Source organism: Sus scrofa, chromosome 15, assembly GCF_000003025.6.
Source record: "Sus scrofa isolate TJ Tabasco breed Duroc chromosome 15, Sscrofa11.1, whole genome shotgun sequence".
Classification (NCBI taxonomy): domain Eukaryota; kingdom Metazoa; phylum Chordata; class Mammalia; order Artiodactyla; family Suidae; genus Sus; species Sus scrofa.
Window position 1 is genome coordinate 93,834,473 of NC_010457.5, and position 18,426 is coordinate 93,852,898.

Consider the following 18,426-nt stretch of genomic DNA (forward strand, 5'->3'; position numbering starts at 1 on the left):
AAAAGAAATCTCAATTTCCAACTTTTTAATCATGTAGTGGCTTTCCTGTGATTCTGCTCCAAGGTTTCAAGATTTTAGCTGTGGATCTCAAACCCAGACAACAAAATTCATGGAGGATCTGAAGAAAGCTGAGTGTAATTCTCTACCAGTTTGTGGACATGGACAAGAAGATAGATATTTCAGGAAATAGGAAAACCTTTACTCTTTGTATATCACGACCACCAATTTTGTGAAATGATTATAACTTTCTCTCTGCCAAGAATGCCAGCATAAATGAATGGGTGGTTCTCCTCTATCATCCACAAACTAGAAGGTACAAATAGCTTTTCTTTATAGGACTCTAAGGAAAGACATATTTCAAATTAGGTGGATCAAAACTACTGACTATTTTCTGATCTCTTACAATAGCAATGTGGTCATGCTTGTGCTTTGTGCATGGCGTCTCAGCTAAAATTAAACTGCTATGATGGAAGGCATTTATGATGATAGAAAGTAGAGAACGTTTTGAATGTAAGATCTTATTCAAAATTCTATTACTTTCTACCACTTCACGGCCCATGTCCTTCCAAAGGTTATTACTTAATGTTTCTGGGCCTCAGTTTCCTTAATTATGAATATGCAATTGAGAATAATAATATGTACCTACCTAGGATTGTCATGAAATTGTAATATGATAATTAAAGTAGAACCCAGACATACATTATCCTTTCATCCACTCAGGCTAACTCTGGCATAGCACCGATACACAATTAGAATCCTTCATAAACATCAACAGGAAACCGTTTACAGCAAGAATATCATGACCTTGGAGTTCCCGTCATGGCTCAGTGGTTAACGAATCCAACTAGGAACCATGAGGTTGTGGGTTCGATCCCTGCCCTTGCTCAGTGGGTTAAGGATCTGGCATTGTCATGAGCTGTGGTGCAGGTCGCAGACCTGGCTCGGATGCCACATTGCTATAGCCCTGGAGTAGGCCAGCAGCTACAGCTCCAGTTCAACCCCTAGCCTGGGAACCTCCATATGTCGCTGAAGCAGCCCTAGAAAAGGCAAAAAGACAAAAAAAAAAAGAATATCATGACCAGAGTATTTTTACTGAAGATTGACAAGGTCTTAGGGGGACACACATACATTTCACTAATAGTTTTCTGCCATCTCTCCCCAGATTCTAGCCACAAGGTCTGTCTTCTCCTTAACCTTGAGTTCAGCCTTGCAAGTGCTAGTCTCCTTCCTCTCATATCATCCTCACAACCTTCACTGCCCACTCTTTATTACATGAAAAATTTGGGTCCAGTTCCAACTTCCGTACTGAAAACATAGATCTTCTCCTAACAAGGTACTCAATAAATCGCAGAAGGCACTAAAGAATTATTAGGTATCTGTTTTTTCTGCTACAAAAGGAAAGAGCTTTCTTGTTGATAAGTGCTTGATGAACACTTATCTTCCTTCATTCATTCCTGTGGGAAACTGCACTAAAGGAAGTTGTTAGTCATGCCAAAAACTAAAAATAATCAACACAATCATGCTAAATATCTTCATCTTAAAAATACTTCTTTGCACTTTACATTTTGTAGCATCAAATATTTCTAGTGTCCATGGTCAATGATTCCAGTAATAAAACTCAAAACCAAATACACTGATATTCTTCAAAGCAAAACCTATGGACAGTGGTTGCATAGAGAATATTTTTTTAAACTTTTGTATAATTTGGGGGGGGGAGGCTTTTTTAGGGCCACACCCATGGCATATGGAAGTTCCCAGGCTAGAGGTCGAATTTAGCTGTAGCCGCCAGCCTACACCACAGCCACAGCAATACAGGACACGAGCTGCGTCTGTGACCTACACCACAGCTCAGGGCAATGCCAGATCCTTAACCCACTGAGGGAAGTCAGGGATCAAACTCACATCCTCATAGATACGAGTCAGATTTGTTTCTGCTGAGCCACAAGGGGAACTCCCTGTATAATTATTTTTATCATCACCTACTCCATGTCATTTTTCTAGTTATAGTCTTCCTATTTTTGCTCTGCTAAGTGAATTAATTACCTGTATAATGGCTCTTGACTAGGGAAACACTCTATGATTTTAATTATTTTGGCTAAAGTAAATCAAAAATTGACCACACAAAAGTGAACTTCATCAAAGTCTGAGATGATTAAGAGGAAAACAATCTTTCAAATTAGCTATTTTTCTATTACAAGAGTTACCTGGAAATTATTAATTAAATTGTGTGACATTTGGTTCCTAAACTTCATAATTGAAATGTTAACAAGGTATTCTTTTTTTTAAGTTTAAAGGGTATATAGATGATGGTTTGATCTATACTGTATAGTGATTACCGTGATAAGTGTAGTTAATATCCTCCAACTCATACAGATATAATGAAATAAATTTCTCCTTGTGATGAGAACTCTTAGGATCTACTATTTTTCACAACTTTCCTACGTGTCATACAGCAATGCGAACTAGTCATCATGTTGGATACTGCATCTCTTATACTTATTTATCTTATAATTGAAAGTTTGTACAATTTGACCTCCATCATCCAATTTCCCCTTCTCCCATCCCCTTCTAGTTATCCCAAATCTGACCTCTTTTTCTATGGTCAGTGGTTTTAGTGGCTTTCCATTAGACTCCACATATAAGAGGAGTATTTGTCTTTCTCTGACTTACTTCACTTAACATAATGTCTTCAAGGTCCATTAATGTTGTCATAAATGGTAGGATTTCCGCATTTTTTATGGTTGAGTAACATTCTTCTCTGTGTGTGTAGGACAACTTCTTTATCCATTCATCCATCAATGGACATTTGTGCTGTTTCCATGTCTTGGCTATTGTAGATAATGCTGCTCTGAACATGGGGGTATCTTTTCAAGTTAGTGTTTTCATTTCTTTTAGATATATTCTCAGAAGTTAAATTACTGGAAGACATGATAATTCTATTAGCAAAGTATTTTCATTAACATTAGTCTCTTTAAAAAGTATTGCCTTCTACACATTTGCAGCACATTTTTATAATTTGCCATTTTAAACATCTTTTTTCAGAGTTCCTGTCATAGCTCAGCGGAAACGAATCTGACTAGTATTCTTGAGGATGCAGGTTCAATCCTTGGGCTCGCTCTGTGGGTTAAGTATCCGGTGTTGCTGTGAGCTGTGATTTAGGTAACAGATGTGGCTTGTATCTGGCATTGCTGTGGCTGTGGTGTATTTAGGCTGGCGGCTATAGCTCCAATTTGACCCCGAGCCTGGGAATCGCCATATGCCATGGGTGTGGCCCTAAAAAGACAAAAAAAAAAATTTTCAAAATATCATTATTTAAATAGTAAATTAATATCTATATGAGTTAAAAATGGAATATTCCTTTAATTATATTATTTTGCTAATAAAAGGGAATAGTTCTAAGATTCCAATCGTTTCAAATTAATGCTACTGTTTATAATTTGGAGTTAAATCTTACATATTACCATTAATTTGCTTTGTTTTATATTTTAAGCCTTTCTCTCAAACACCACCAACTAATCCATTAACTGCAAATACCTCAAAATACAGAAAGCTTTTTTATTTCCAAATAACAATATTCTTTTTGATTATTTATAACAAGCCAATATTTTACACCAAAGGATTTAGTATTTGTACTTTATGAATTTGTCACTTTTTTATCAAAAATGGCCAAATATCAGCATGTATATGGTTCAAATCACTAGTTATCTTAGCATCCCCAAAGAAAAATATCAACACATGTTCCTTTCTATCATCTGCACATGGAGGTAATAGGAAATTGTGGGAATCTGTTGTACATACCACAAAGATTGCTTATGATTTCAACTTTTTATCTCAGCTAAAACCAGCATTTACATTCTTTTCTCCAAATTGGGTAGTCTGTACTCTGAGGGAAGAGCTGGAGTTGGTTGACCATTATGACTTTTATTCACTATGTGTAATGACCACCACATGGTATTTAATGTCATATATCCGCTGGATTACATGTCTGGTGAGAATGTCTTACTCCCTGTTGCTTATTTATGGTAAATTGTCTCCTTTGAGGTTAAGGACATAGAAAAACCTGGGGATTTTTTTCTGGTTTAACCAATGACATCAGATTTCCAGGGATTGCTAAATACGTACTAGAGTTTTAAAGTGCATGCTTACCATATTGCATGCAATTATTGTCTTATTGCTACACAAATTCTCCTTAGGAATTGCTCAATTATGACTCACAGTATATGAGTTGGACTCAAGGCTGTAGCATTTTAGAAAATTACTTTACAAAGATATTTAAACAAAAGTTAGCATATTTCTTTTTTTTTTTTTTTTTTTTTTTTGTCTTTTGTCTTTTGTTGTTGTTGTTATTGTTGCTATTTCTTGGGCCGCTCCCGCGGCATATGGAGATTCCCAGGCTAGGGGTTGAATCGGAGCTGTAGCCACCGGCCTACGCCAGAGCCACAGCAACGCGGGATCCGAGCCGCGTCTGCAGCCTACACCACAGCTCACGGCAACGCCGGATCGTTAACCCACTGAGCAAGGGCAGGGATCAAACCCGCAACCTCATGGTTCCTAGTCGGATTCGTTAACCACTGCGCCACGACGGGAACTCCATATTTCTATACTATTTCTAGAAGAAAGCATCATAACAAATTCAATATATTAAAAATAAAATTTCTTTTCTTCCACGCAATAATATATTGACCCGTTTCATACTTTCTTATAGTTTTCCATATTTTTTAGTTCTCATTTCCATTACATATTTGAACTTCCTGTTCAGTTGCCATAAATCATGTCTAAAAAATTAAATTCTTGACTCTAACATTTTAATTGTCTTTTTTTTTCTGATGTAGAAAAGGTATACTTTATGAAAGCTTTTTATTATAGCTTAAGTTGGTTTTTGGAGTAAAACAGATCCGCATTTGAATCTCCATTTTGCCGTGTATCAGCTATGAAAGTTCAGGGACATTAATTTACCTCTGTAACTCTATTTTCTCATGTGTAAGATAATAATAATGAAAGTTACACGTAGAAATTAAACTGAGCAAAAAATATAAAACACATAATTAATGACTAATCAACATCAAGTGAATACATGTGCTAATTATTAACACTATAACTCAAGAAACCAAAACAAGAAGACTTCAACCACAGATCTTTTAACTATTAAGGGCTATCTACATATGTGAATGAGTCAATCAAAATATTCTTAACATGGCCCCATGATTTACTGAAATACATCACAGAATTAAGGTAAATCAAATAGTAAGCAAGAACAAGTATGCCTTATTTAGTTAAATGAAAGATTAATTATCACCTTTATGTCAATCATCACAAATCCTTGACCCTCTCTTTATCTCTTAAGAGCAAAACATCACAACATTACAAAGGTGTACACTAGCCATTTTTTCCTAGATTTAAGAATCATGATGAGAAGATGCTTTGCAAGCCATGGTTTGGGAAGACATTAGATTTCAGAAATAAGAATAGCCTTATTGGAATTCCATGGTGGCGAAGTGGTAATGAATCCAACCTGTATCCATGAGGATGCAGGTTTCTCCCTGGCCTCGCTCAGTGGGTTAAGGATCCGGTGTTGCTGTGAGCTGTGGTGTAGGTCCCAGGCAGGCTTGAATCTGGTATTGTCATTACTATGGCATAGTCCAGCAGCTTCAGCTCCAGTTCGACCCCTAGCCTGAGAACTTCTGCCTGCTGCTAGTGCAGCACTAAAAAGACTAAATAAATAAACAAACAAACAAATAAATAAATAAATAAAGGATACCCTTATTAGCCACAGGTATCCACAAAGTCTGTAGAAACATATATATTAAAATAAAACATATATATTAAAGCAGATTGCTCCGTACTGTCATTGCATATAGTCAGTCATAAACCTAGTACCTTAATTATCAGAGACTTATTTAAAATATTCTAAAAGATTAGCCACTTGTCACTATCTCTACCTATTTATTCCTTGACCAAATACAATGAACAAAATAGTAGTGATTTGCCAGCCCCCACAGGCAGTATTTGAACATGGATCTGGCAGTCAGGAGAGGATTTGTTTAGGTTTCCAAGGTGAGTGGGTCCCAGGAGGTCAAAGAGCATCTCCAGAAACCTTACTTTTACAACTAAAAACAGAGAATTTCCTCTAGGAAAATAGCTTCCAGAATGTTAAGGGCAGACACCTGAGGGATGTTCAGACAAGAACAGGAAATCATAGAGGTTCACTATGATGTGGTCAGTTTAGGCCGTAAAGCCAGAATAGACAGGATATGGTCAGTACTGGAGAAGAAGCTATACTGATTAGAGCAGCCCTGGCAACTCAAGGGAATTGAAGGACTCCAGGGCCAGTGCATCAGCATCAACGATGCAGTGTGACAAACAAAATCCGGGTCTAAATTTATACTGGAATTGAAGTCGATTGCTTGCTTGAAACAAAATGGAGGCCTCTGAGAGACCGTACAGCCAACTGACAAGTTTTGATTTGAAATTTTAGACCAGTATCAAAATGAATCATAAGAGTAAGGGATGACCAGAAGGTGCATTAAGACCTTGACTCTAGACACACATGCCAGATAGATATAACTTCCTAGGAAGGAACTCACTTTAAAATAAAGTTATATTTATACCTAAGTTAATTGCTGGACAGAATTTACCTGAAATGTTTTCTCAACTAATTCTTTGGTTTGATTTCAAGTCATCTCTCAGATATTATAACTTGAAAATCCAGAGGTTGTTATAAACATATTTAAACAAAAACTGCTGTGCAAATGACTTCCTTTAGGTTAATTCTAGAAATGTGACTGAATGGGAGACATACCTGACTTGGAACATTACCAGGAACATAAAGGTTACATACATGTGTGTGCAAAAATAATTATTTTGGTTAAAATTCTGCTGAGTAAAGATGAACTTTTACAATTTTAGGATATATTTTCTGCCACATTTTTTTAAAATCACAATTTGATAGTGTCTTTACTATATTTCTATTCTTTTTAAGTTGAACTAGATATTCTATTCTTGGCCAGACATTGGGGCAAGAATAACTAGACTTAGAAAAAAATATTTAACTTCCCATGGAGAATCTTTTTTTTTTTAATTTCTGGAAAATTAATTAATGGAGTCATTTCTTGGTGACAGTAGAATTTTCCATCTTTTTGGTTTTTATTCAGGAAATATTACTGGAGGATAGTGGATGGTGTTACCTTCTTACTTGGTTAATAATTAAGGAGAACATTCAGTCAGTCAAGAAAATTTATTGCATATCAACAATATGCAAAGCATACTTCTGGAAAGCAGTACAAAATAAAACATTAGAAGGCATGAGCCCTGCTTTCAAATAGAATTTTTTAGAATTTTTTCTTTACCTCTCTCTTAATATTCATTGTAAAGAGTTTGATGTGGATTTTTCTTATATTCTATTTGGCATACCCTGAGCGTTTTCAAACTAGTCTCCTATTTTCTTTAGATCTTAAAAATTCTATGCAACTACTTTTTGAAATATTTTTTCTTTTTGAATTTTTAATCTCTTTCTGTGACTGCTATTAGTTACTGATACTTCTCTTATTCTCCATATCTCTTAAATGTTTTCTCAATCTATCACTTTATCTGACTCTAATGCACCTATGAGTGTTCACTGACTTACTATTTCAAAAGATTAATTTGTGATGAAGCTATAGCTTTTCTATTTAGTTTAATTTAGTTCACTATTTTAATAATTGTGTTTTCATAGCCCTCATCTGGTTCCTCTTCATAAAATTTTTTTTCTGCCTCATGTTTTTATTATACTCCCTTAGCTCTCTAAAATATTTATTATGCTTACTTTAAATTCCTTTCCATTTGTTTAATTTGTTCTTCCTCTGGAAAGTTATTCCATACAATTACAACAGTAATGAGATGGAATTATCCTTAAATTCAATACATTCCCTTTGTTTTCAAGCTCTATTTTCATTTTATATTAAAAAAAAAAAACCTAGTCCAAAAAGAAAAAAGAAAAGAATGGAAGAAAGATAAAAGGGAAAGAAATAAATAAGGAAGACAGACACACTGTCTTATGGCAAGAATTTGATAAAGGAAAGGGGATATAGACTGGGGAGAAGAGGGATAAGATTTCAAGTTAAAAGGGAAGAAAATTATTAAACTAATAATACAAAAGACAGATTTTTAGATGATATCAAAGAGAAATCTCTAGAGATCTACATGACAGAGTCTTTAGAAAACGAATAAGTCATAATGGATAGGAAAACAGAATCATTTTGGGTTTTGTTTTGTTTGTTTGCTTGGTTGCTTTTTAGAGCCTGCAGCTGCAGCATTGGAAGTTCCCAGGCTAGGAGTCGAATTGGAGGTGCAGCTCCAGCCTACACCATGGCCACTGAGCCATATCTGTGACCTACACCACAGCTCAAGGCAACGCTGGATCCTTAACCCACTGAGAGAGGCCAGGTATCAAACCCACACCTTCATGGATACTATTTGTGTTAGTAACCTGCTAAGTCACAATGGGAACTCCCAGAATCATTTTTGAATTGGGTGACATGTTAAAAGGTTGGAGATAGACATAGATATAAATACAGATTTTGTTAAGTCTTTAGTATGTGTAGTTAATGTGCAGTAATGATAGTATTTTTGTAAGGAAGTCAGACAGCCACAAACATTTTTAGACTAGCCATCAAGATTTAAACTATGGTCACTTACGATGGAGCATGATAATGTGAGAAAAAAGGATGTATACATGTATGTGTAACTGGGTCACCATGCTGTACAGTAGAAAATTGACAGGACACTGTAAACCAGCTATAATGGAAAAAAAATCATTATATAAAAAAAGATTTAATTATTAAAATCTTATTAGATTTTTTTTGTTTTAAAGCAAAATTTTAAAGTTAGGAGTTAGCTTTTATAGCTAGTGTTTTAAGATAGTAAATTAGTAAGAGTCTACAAAAATTACTGAATTGAATTTTTATCATTGCAAATATAAGTATCAGGAAACAATATGGCTAAAATATTTCAAAAGCAATGTAAGCTAGCTGGGAAGATACCACTGTACAAGAGAAAACTTTCAAGTCTTCAAGTTTCAAGTTTTTGTAATGCAAAATAATTTATTCAAATGGAATGTTAAAATTAGTTATTTTAATTTAAACTTACCCAAAACAGATTTTCTTTCCCTGAGTTTTCTGATCCATGTATTCTTCCCTACAATAATTTAAATAACATTGTTTAAACATTTTTGCTTCAGTTATTTTTGTATACTAAAAACACTGTCAAGTTCATTCTTTTAGGTATAGGTGTTGCTGATTCCCACTATGCTTGAAATTACTACAAAAATTCTATATTCTTCATGTAATTATTTTAAAATTGATTTTCTGTCTTATTTATTTTGTCAAAAAATCCATAAAGAGCAAAATTAAAATCACCACATTAATAAAGTTAGCATCCCCTGGTATCTGCAAGGGGTTGGTCCCAAGACCCACATACCAAAATCTGCAGGTGCTCAAATCTCTTATGTAAAATGGCATAATACATTAGACCCTCTGTTTATGCATATCCCACATCCACAGATATAGAGGGCCTTCTGCAGTAAGAGTTTACTGTGCAGTGTAAAAACAATTCTCAACTGGGAGCTTTCAAATTTAAAAGTGATATGAAGCTCGGGGCCTGACATTACAGAATGGCTTTATAAAATGAAAATGGGGAAGTTGTTTAACCTTTACAATGATTGGTTATTACAATACGGGTTTCCAGATGACAAGAGATTGGTTAAAAGTAATTATCTTGGAGTTTGCCTTGTGGCTCAGCAGTTAGCGAACCCAGCTAGCATCCATGAGGACGCAGGTTTGATCCCTGGCCTTGCTCAGTGGGTTAAGGATACGGCATTGCCCTGAGCTGTGGTATAGATCACAGATGTGGCTCAGGTCCTGTGTTGCTATGGCTGTGGCATAGACTGGTGGCTACAGTTCCAATTGGACCCCTAGACTAGCCCCATATGCAACGGGTGTTGCCCTAAAAGACAAAAAGACCAAAACAAAGTAATCTTATACCATTTTTAGGAAGATGGCTTAGATTTCCTTTTTAGAGGTATTTATAAGAAATAATCTGTTTCACTTATATTCATGAAATAAACTAGATTTAGTTTTGCTTACATGGTTTAAATGGTTTTATCTGCTTAGGGAATTCTCAAATCCTTTCTCCATTTTGTATATAACAATTTCCTACACTTTTTACACAATGCAAAGGAGTGTACAATAAGAATTTATATTATACAGATCTTTAGCAATAATCCATAAAAAGAACAAAGCAAGAAACCTGGAATATGGCTTATTTGTTTCACAGCTAATTCACTATAGCTCAAAAATGAACATCTTCAGATAATGTTTCAATAATTTCTGTATCTTCCAGCATAGAATTATATATTTTATATTTGGTGAAATAATGTGAATATTTCTTATACTGGACAAGTAAAATAGATTAGTTGAGGCTCATAGCCTCAGGGACTTCTATGCATTTGTAGAAATAAAATCGAAGCAAATAATTTTCCAGCAAAAACTCAATTCTCAATTAAAAAGAAGCAAATAATTAAATTTGTCTAAATCTGCAGTGTCCCATTTATAATTTATGATTAACCAATAATTCTAATATTATTTAATAAGTGTACTATTTTATTGCAATGCATGACTTTGAATTTAAAACTATACACATTTGCATTTTCTAATAAATTTGCCTATTTTAAAATAAATTTGAATATTTATTATATCACTTAAAGAAACCCTATGAGATTGCCAGTATTTTTTCATTGTTATTATTTCCATTTTATTAATAAAAACCTGAATAAAACTAAATCAAGTGACATGCCCACTGTCATATAACTAATGCATGGTGGAAATGGATAAGATATCTAAACAGAAATTGAATTGAAAGCTGAAACAGTCCATCATAAGCAATAAGAGTAAAAGGAGCTTGGAACTTTATGCATCAAACCACTGACTCAAAAATGCCACATGGTTATGAATAGTTAGGAAAGAACTACATCAGAGGGCCTGCTTAGTGTACAATTACAATGAATGGAGTTGCTCATATGAGTAAAAGACTTTGAGTTTACTGGTTATTTAACAGTGTCTCAAAAAGTCAGACTCTCCAAACACTGACTAAAGAAGGATAAAAAGGTAGTTGTCTTCATCTTTATGTTTGCTTAGTGAGGCAAAGAATTTCTGTCCCATATTAATTTTTGATTAACTACACCCTATAATCAGATTGGCTACCAATAATATCATCTCTAAGAACAGTAAGTTCAACTGGGTGCAAAAAATTCATTCATTCAGCAAGTATTTATTCAGTATGTACTACATCCAGGGAGATACAGCAATATAGAAAGCAACATTTCCCCTGGTCTTTGGGGAAATGTATTCCTCTGAAAGGATCAAACAATAAAGAAACTAGAAAGTATGTAAGTTCTATTAAGAAGTTAAAGGGTAATCAGGGAAGGCCTCTCTGAGGACTTAATTTGAGCGGAGACCTGAAGGAAGTAAGTGAATAAGGTATATGGATATAATAAAAAAGAACAGTCTAAGCAGAGGAATAGTAACTAACTGCAAAGGCTCTTTGTGTGTTTGGCATATAAAAATGGAGGTCTTTCTCTTACCAGGCAAAGTGAGGAAATGGGACAGGGCTGGCTGAATGGAAGGAGGAAATGAGAGATGACTGACTAGAGCATTTAGAAGAAATCCATGTACTTAAGGTTCAAAAGATACCAAAGGATCAAAATGGAGCAAGGTCTAAGATGCAAGGACCAGAGAGTCTCGAGTCATGTGCAGTCAAGGCAGAAAATGTTGAAGGTGGTGAGAAAAGGTTTCCTTTCCATTCTTTACCCTTTAAATATGTTCATATCATCCACACACCACCAAATGAACCTTAGGAAGCTCCAGAGCATGGACAGTCCCTGCTACCACTGTCATAACCAGGGAGAACGATATTGACATACACACATCAGAAATCCAATCACAGTGTTGTCAAAAATTTTTAAGTTTTTTTTCTCTCATTTTAAATTTAAAAGATAGCAGTATTTTTCTGGTACAGCAACAACACAGCATTATTATTAGCATCTTCCATAACTTCAGGTTAAGAGATGGCTATTTCACATACAGCCCCCATCCCCAGCAAGCAAAACTTCCCCCAAATCCTCAGTTAAACCTACATACAATACCCAGTAAGCTTTCATTTCTCTCTCAGTGGCCAGACCTGTGTTAATTGCAAGGAGTTTGGAAGCTATTCAGTTTTTGGAAAAAACTCGATTCTATCTCCAACAAAACTGGAGTCAACAGCATTGAGAAATTATGATACAAAGCACCATCATTCAGTAAGGAAAGGAAAAATCCAGATTTTAGTTAATCAGCAAGCAGACCCAGGAGTGCCAGTGATAGGTCAGATATTCTCTGACCTAAAGAATCCTTTATATGTCAGAAGCAGAAAGCAAGACCTCACACCATGAATCATATTAGCTTTAACATTATTGATAATTTAAAAGTAAAAATATAATATGTAAAAATTAAATAAAACTTTATGACATATAATTCTGTCTCTTTACTCAGCTCTGGAAATATATACCACATGATAATGTATTTAGAAAATATTTATATTGTTCTCAGTGTCTGGAATGTTAGTGCAAAGATAAAATGATACATTTCAAAAGAAGCACAATATTATAAAACAAATATAAATGATGGAAAGAAGAACAATTCCACCCCTATATCTGCTTCCAGTTTCTCATCTGATGCAGTTACTTACAGCCAACTCTTGCACTTATAATATGCAAATAATAAAATTATGATCAGAGTAAAGAAAATTATTAAGCAGAGAGGCTAATGGAAAGAATATATTAACTCTAAGAAATTTCATGTAACAGAGTATAAAATTATTTTTTGTTTATATCTATAGAATGTGGAAATAAAATGTATTAATTTTCTAGTATACCATTTGTACACATGCTACCTTCCATTCTTGATGTGTCTGACTATGTGGATGCTTGGAGTCATCTTTTCTAGGTCAGTGGTTTTGCTCTCTGAGTGGGATACTGAGAGCAAAAAGAGGTTAGTACATGTGGGTGGAATCAAAGTAAACTGCTTGACTCAAAAGAGTTTTTGTGCCAAATGATCTTTGAATATGCCAAAAAGATCTAAATCCAAGAATAAGTGCAAAGTACTTAATATAGATACTAAAATGATGTGCATATTTTTTGTTAAAATCAATCTTAAGAGCAACAGCTACAGAGTCTATGACATTTATCATACAAATTAGTAAGATATAATTTCTTACATCCTGAGACATAAAATCTGAGAAAGCATTCAGGGGCTGCCTACTTAACTAAACAAATGTATAAATTTGCCTCCCGTGTCAACAAAAATACATAGTTAATGATTTGTAGTTAAATGTATGTGAATAAAGCTATGAAATCTTCATGTACAAGGAAAATACATCACTAGTATTTAAATACTAGTAAATGTTGTTGACGTCTTTGAAAATGAAGAGGGAGGAAATAAGAAGGGCAGGAAGGAGAATGGTGGGAGAGAGAAAAAAATTCAGGAAGAGAGAGAGGAAAATTGAAAGGGAACCAGAAAAGGAAATAAAGATAAAGGAAAGCAAAGCAGAGAAAATTTAAAGAATAGAAAAAAATTAGCCTATGAAATTTTTGAAAGGGCAAATGTGGACTGAACTTAATCTCTGTGGTCTTCTTTCAAAGTACCCCTAACTCCAAATTAATCAAAAGACAAACATTACACAAATACCAACTGAAGTAGTCTTCAAAATACCTAACCAGTACTCCTCAAAACTGTCAAGATCATCAAAAACAAGGAAAATCTGGGGAATCATCACAGCCAATAGGAACCTAAGTAGACATGACAACTACATGTAACGTCCTACATGAGATCTTGGAACAGAAAAGGGATATTAAGTAAAAACTAAGGAACTCTGAACAAAGTATGGACTTTAATAATAATCTATTCATGTCAACAGATTAATTGCGACAAATGTGCCATACTAAAATAAGATATTAATAATAGGGCAATCAGGTGTGAGATATATGAAACTGTACTACATAATGTTTTTTTTTTTTTTTTTTTTTTGCTATTTCTTTGGGCCGCTCCCACAGCATATGGAGGTTCCCAGGCTAGGGGTCGAATCGGAGCTGCAACCCCCGGCCTACGCCAGAGCCACAGCAACGCGGGATCCGAGCCGCGTCTGCGACCTACACCACAGCTCACAGCAACGCCAGATCGTTAACCCACTGAGCAAGGGCAGGGGTTGAACCCGCAACCTCATGGTTCCTAGTCGGATTCGTTAACCACTGCGCCATGATGGGAACTCCCATAATGTTTCTATAATAAGAATTATTCTAAAGTTAAAAGTTTATTTTTAAAAATAGGGGCCTAAAAATCACTAGCAATTTCAAAAACTACCACATGAATCCAATGTCAGTCTCTAATCTGAACCATATTGACCATTAATCTGGAAAAATGTACTAAAATTACATGTTACAAATAATGATACTGTTTAGCCTAACCTGTTGGAACCAGAATTTTAAGAATAGATGGTTACCTTCTAGTTTCCTCTGGATATATATCTTCAGCCAACAAGTTAGCCTTTCTTCATCAGGCTTTTCTTAGAAATGAAAGAGTAAAAGACTGTCGTGGGTAACACAGGAAATATATGGATCTCCATCTTGATGTCTATCACGATAAATCTGATTACTAGCCATCACGGACATTTTTGAAGAGTGAAGCATGGTAACAGTTGTTACCTCTGGGTCAGGCAGATCCGACTCGGCCACTCACCACCCCTGTTCTCTTGGACAAGCAATTTAAACCGGCTCATCTTTTTTCTCAATTTATAAAGTAGACATAATATGTCATCCCATAAGGTTCATTGTGTAATTTACATGAAAGAATACATGGAAATCATTTAGCACAGGACTTGACACATAGTGCTCAAGAAATATTAGTCATAATTATAATTTCTTTATATATAAGTTGTCCTCACTGTGGTAGTGATTAGAGTTATTTGCCAAATATTTCTGCTTCTAACTGCTCCATCCCAGGCACGTGGTAAATTGCACTTTGGTTCTCTTTTGGTTGGGTAATCATGTGACATTCCAGCCATAAAGACTGTGAACAAAAGTGATGCATGTCACTTCCAAGCCAACAGGAGAGCCTGCTGAAGTCCTTTCCTCTGGCAAGGGAACCTTTCATGTTCAAGCAGATAGCTGTCACCCTCGGCCCCTGAGTAACATCAGTGAGCAAGGCTCGAACATTGATCCACAATGAACACATAGTAAGAAGGAAATCTTTAGGATCCCAAGCCACTGAGATTTGATAAGCATAACTTAGCCTGTACTGCCTAACATACTTAAGTTCTCAACATTAATAACAAGGCTCTTGGAGCCTATAATCCAAATTAATAAACCATGTTGAAACAGACTTTTATAGATTTGGTTCTGTTAACAGGATAGCTAAAAATGCTAAGAATGCCCAGTTCAAATACAAGAGATAATGAAGTCATAGCTGTGTTATATAAAAATAACATAATTTTTTAAGCACTGTAAAAGAAGGAAGCACTTACTGAATCAGATTTACCATGCTACTCACAGGTTTCTCTGTCCCAAGGACTTTATCAAACCCCATTTGATGTTGATAGTCTTTTTTCTTCTTTTTTTCTTTTTTTTTTTCTTTTTAGGGCCGTCCCCTCAGCATATGGAGGTTCCCAGGCTAGGGGTCCAATCGGAACTGTAGCCACCAGCCTATGCCACAGCCACAGCAATGCAGGATCCGAGCCACGTCTGCAACCTACACCACAGCTCACAGCAACACCGGATCCTTAACACACTGAGTGAGGCCAGGGATCGAATCCGCAACCTCATGGTTTGTTTCTGCTGCGCCATGACGGGAACTCTGATAGTATTTTTCAAAGAAGAATTTATAATCACTTATTTGGAATACAAAAGTCAGTTGATTCTATTTTTTAATTGTTGAATGTTCCTAGTCAATGACCACTTTTTTAATTCAATATGGCAGTCAAATATAGCCAGTCCTTGCAAACCCAAAGACTGATCAAAATATAAGGTATGCTTGGATAACAAGAACTTTGTTGGGGTGTTTTATTGTTTGTAGATGGGCTTGTTCTTGTTGATTTTGTTTGCTTATTTATTTTATGAAGTCCTCCCTCTATGATATCCATATGGATACCTCTGAGTTAGCCTCCAGTGTACCATTGTGTAATCATGTGTGTATGTTTATGTGTGTGTGTGTATGAGAGAGTGAGACTAGGAAAGTGTTCTCTTGAGGCTATATCTTTTAAAGAGGGAGAAAAATAAAATGCAAAGCAAGACACAGTGAATCTCTCTACTGGATGCTATCTTTGAATGTGAGCATTGTCTTCTGAGATAGGCCACCATGACAAAAATTGGCACTGTCCCCCTAATGCCAGACAATATGTCAAAACTTCCCCAAGGTGTGAAAAATCACAACTCTACTTTACTTATAAAACAGGGCTTGTAATTCTAGGTCTTGTGCCTCTAGAGAAAGTTAAGACAATTTGAAAAGGTCTTTTGAGTTCTAACTAATAAACTACATTCATAACGCAATTTCTCATTTGTATCATTTCATCTGATGCTCACAAAAATCCTATAAGATAGAAAAAGCAAGAAATATTATATTCATTTCATATAAAGAAAAACTGGGCTTGAGCTAAAATAACTGATTTCCAGAAGATCACAACTACCAAGGTGGGACTAGAATGATCAGCTAACTTGACATCTTCGTAGTGGGGACACCAATTCTGACCAGGCACAGTGTCAAAGATATAACTTAATTTCAGAATAACTGACAAAGTGGTCCTTTGAAATAAAAGAGAAATGATTTTTAAAGATACATATTTCTGAGAAATTCCTTTGATAAAACAGAATGTCCCTCATAAATTAATTTATCACTACTATAATATTTTTCTATATTTTTATCTTATTATTTATAACCAGAGAATCTTTGCATGAAGCAAATGAACCACCAGCTGAGGCATGAACATTTCTGGTTGAACATATCATTTAATTAGAATGTTGTCTGTCCCCTCAAATGTTCTTACTGAACCCATTTATGTCAGCATTCTAACATCCCTTTTGGTATGTGTTTCTGACACTATTTTATTTCACTGGGCAGCCATTTAGTACTTTGAAACTAGTGCCTGGATTCTTGGGGTGGCCTAAGGGTGACTCCACAGAAACTCATCACACGTGATAAAACAAATGACTGAAGAGAGCATTAAATGGCACGGGCAGGTCAGATTGCACAGTTTGGCATTGCATTTAGTAAATTATAGACAAGCAACTCTTAGTTGCATCCTAACTGTCCATTTTCAGATGATACTTCTGCCAAACACCAGATTACTAGGGCTGCATTAAAAAGCCCAAATAGCACATTCAAATTTGAAACTATAGGTCTTATTTATTTCGAGTTTTTCAGCTGGCAGACATGAAAAGCACTTTTGCACAGCAAAAGAAGATGAAGAAATAACTTACAGTGAATGGAAAATGTTAGGAAAGCGAGGGCTAGACAATTCTATGAGTCACTACTGAGATATCTAAAGGGATAGGGATTCCAGTCCACTCATTAAAGTGTGGGTTGAAACGTTGCTTTATTTTTCAAGAATTTCCATGGGAGGCACTTGGAGGGAAAAACAGGAGGTAGTCACACTTCACTACAGCCAGAAAAGGCATATCTTGAGAATGGTGAGCTGCTGGCACAACTTGAAGACACTCCATAGCATGGATGAGATTTCCAGTCTTAAATGATTTTAAGAGACTTTATGGCACTATTTTAAGTGAACCAAAAATCCTTCAAAAAAAAAAAAATGTGTTCTAAGTGAAAAAAGGTGGTTTCTCAAGTCATTTTTCATTTACTTCTGGGTTCATAAATTCAACAGAGTTTGTTTTGCCTAAAATTTTATCTCTGAAAATCTAACAAAGGGGGAAAATATTCTAAGATAGGAATTAAGTTTAGATTCACAGTATCTTTTTTCTAGGAAGAAAGTGTCATCTATTATTTTTTTCAAAAAAGAGGAGCAAAATGAAAATGAACCTAAAAAGAAATATTTACTTTGTGAATATTAATTTAGAGTTAATGCCATAATATCCATTACCTACTTTCTGGGAAAAAAAAATGATTTGTGCTTTTGAGATGATCTGCCTAAATTTGAGAAGAGTTCATTGCACCTGTGAGAGGCCATGCCTGGCACTAACTAGGAATACAGTACTAAGCTGGTTCTGTCACTTATCAGCTTAAGGATTCAGAGTCCTCCATAAAATAAGAAAATAATAGTACTTAATTCATAGAGTTATTGTGAAAGGGGTATAGCTCAATGGCAGAGCACTGGACTGCATAGTGTTATTGTAAATTTAAGTAAATAACATCC

The 18,426-nt window shown here is 35.2% G+C and overlaps 1 protein-coding gene across 2 annotated transcripts in view; it reads right to left on the bottom strand.

Moving 5' to 3' along the window:
* Positions 1–18,426, bottom strand: part of COL5A2 (collagen type V alpha 2 chain) — a 369,276-nt gene that overhangs the window by 222,617 nt on the left and 128,233 nt on the right. The window contains exon 3 of one of the 2 annotated variants that reach the window (XM_021074695.1): positions 9,124–9,171. The exons of the other annotated variant lie outside the window; for it this stretch is intronic. The gene's annotated coding sequence lies outside the window, so the exon portion shown is untranslated. The remainder of the gene's footprint in view (positions 1–9,123; positions 9,172–18,426) is intronic. 2 annotated transcript variants of the gene reach the window in all.